This window comes from Echinops telfairi, unplaced genomic scaffold (genome assembly GCF_000313985.2).
Source record: "Echinops telfairi isolate 266 unplaced genomic scaffold, ASM31398v2 ScPeMD7_7;HRSCAF=31, whole genome shotgun sequence".
NCBI classification, from domain to species: Eukaryota; Metazoa; Chordata; class Mammalia; order Afrosoricida; family Tenrecidae; genus Echinops; species Echinops telfairi.
Genome location: NW_022103904.1, coordinates 14,176,019 through 14,178,621, shown reverse-complemented (window position 1 = coordinate 14,178,621; position 2,603 = coordinate 14,176,019).

The window sequence follows — 2,603 nt, the reverse complement described above, 5'->3', positions numbered from 1 at the left end:
GCACATTTATCCAAGGCAAACTGTCTTTTGAAGTCTTAACTGTTGTTTCCATGAACACTGATTGTGGATACAAGATAGAATTCTCAACAATTTCAGCATTTTCTACATTTATATTGGTGTTAACTATCGGGCCAATTGTGAGGATTTTTGTTATTGACATTGAGTCATAGTTTACACTGAAGAATTCAATCCTTGATCTTCATCAGCAAGTGTTTTAAATCCTCCACACTTTCAGCAAGCACGGTTATATCATCTGCATATATCAGGTTGTTAATAAGTCTTCCTCCAATCCTGATGCTATATTTTCTACATACAAGCCACTTTCTCTGATCATTTGCTCAGCATACAGATGCATATCTTTCCAGATTTTAAACCATTCAATATTCCTTTGTTCTGTTAGCACAACTGCCTCTTGATCCAAGTACAAATTCCTCATGAATACAATGAGATGCTCTGGAATTCCCATTCTTCTCAAGGTTACCCATTGTTTATCATGGTCCACACAATCAAATGGCTTTGCACAGTTGATAAAACACAAGTAATCATCTTTCTTGTATACTCTGTGTTGAACCAAGATTCATCTGACATCAGCAATTATATCCGTTGGTCTATGCTCTCTTCTGAATCTGGCCTGAACTTCTGGCAGTTCCCTGTCCGTGTACTACTGCAACCATTGTTGGAAGATCTTCAGAAACATTTTACTTGTGTGTGATATCAATAATAATGTTCTATGATTTGAGCATTCTGTTGGTTCGTCTTGCTTTGGAATGGACACATCTATTCATCTCTTCCATTCCGTTGGCCAGGTAGCTGTCTTCCAAATTTATTGGCATAGACAAGTGAGTGCTTCCAGCGCTTCATCAGCTTGCTGCAACATTTCAATTTTATTCCATGAATTCCTGGAGCCTTGATTTTGGTCAATGCAGTCAGTGCCACATGACGGTTTTCTTCAGCAACATTGGTTCTAAAAAGCAGGGTATATGGCAAATTTCTTTTCTCAAAATGTAGAATAAAACATATAATACTAATATATCGTTACTGTCAAGTCAATTCTGAAAACACAGTGATCCCAATATGATAAAGTAAACCTGCCTCAACATTGTAATCTTTTTACCATTGAGCAGCTGGTGAGTTTGAACCACTTACCTTGAAGTTAGTAGCTGACATAAAATTACTGTGCTACTTGGGTTTGTTCTCTCTCTTTCTCTCTCTCTCTACACACACACACACACACACACACACACACAGGACTAAAGGAGTTAATAAAATAAAATTTAAATTTAATGTAATTTTTCTAAAAAAATTTCAGTTTCCTTTTATATATGTATAGAGAAGTTTATTTCAAAGAAATTCAAGTAAATAACTCATAGGTCCAATTTTTGAAGCAAGTCTAAAATCCATAGATTTAATTGAAAATGTATAAGCTGATATAGTTTTGAAACAGAATTTTATATAAGACTGAGGGACTCTGGAAACTGTCCTTTCTCTGTGGTTCTGCCTGCATCTCGGGGCGGTCCCATAAGGGTCATCCGACATATTTCCCCCAACTTCGGATCTCTGCACCACCAGCTGGCTATCTTCCTGATTCCCATCATTCTGCATGACTGGCACGTGGCTATCTGAGTTTGAAGAGGGACTTAGGGGCTAGCACCAGTTGTATAGATGAGTTGGATACATCTGGGCTAGGATGCCATCTTGATACATAATTCTTGATGTAAAGCCCTTTCTTATATATTGAAGTGTGTCAGTGGATTTGTTTCTTTATATAATCTGGCCTAACACACTTATAGCATTGTTAGGAATCAATGGCAGCTAGCAATAACAATGTCCTAGCCAGGTTAACACCTAAAGAAACCATCACAAACAATAAAAGCAAACTGAAGAACACTGTGGCTATGAAGAAGAAAAGAGCAGAGCACCAAGTCCTCTAATGTGCCTGCTTCAGATTAGATGGAATCACAGTGAGAGTTCATGGCTGATTTGCCCCCTCTCTATTCAAGCCCCTTCTTTTGCAGGTGTGTCATGTATGTTCGCAAGCCACCATGGGCTCTCCAACAGGTTGTAGTTAGTGCTCTTTGGAACTCATTATTGCTTTTGTAAAAAATTGTAAATTGGGTGGGGTTTATATTTCAGATTCACTTTGTATTAAACATTTTAAATCACTCATCAAACCCACCAATAGTTTACACCTAAATCATAGTAGCGACTGTGAGGATGGTGCAGAACCAGGTAGTGTTTCTATCAATCACACCTAACAACAACAACAATACCTGCACCCTGATTCTCTTCTCTCTTCTGTGGACTGTTATTTTCATTTCACCCAAGTCAACCCCTGTCTAGTCATTGCTTTATCATTTCTGCCTTGTCCTCCCCACCTGGGAAAACTCCAAAGTCTATTCCCTTTGGTTAGGAAATATTTACCGTGTGAATTTTCCTTTAGTAGTGGTTTCATGTAATAGTTGTCCTTGCATCATTGACTAACTTCCCGCAGCATACTGTTTTCCAGGTGCATCCATGTCATGAGGGGCTTCATGGCTTCAGCACTGTTTTCCAGCAATGGGAAGTACTCCATTGTGTGCACATACATGTCTTTATCTATTCTT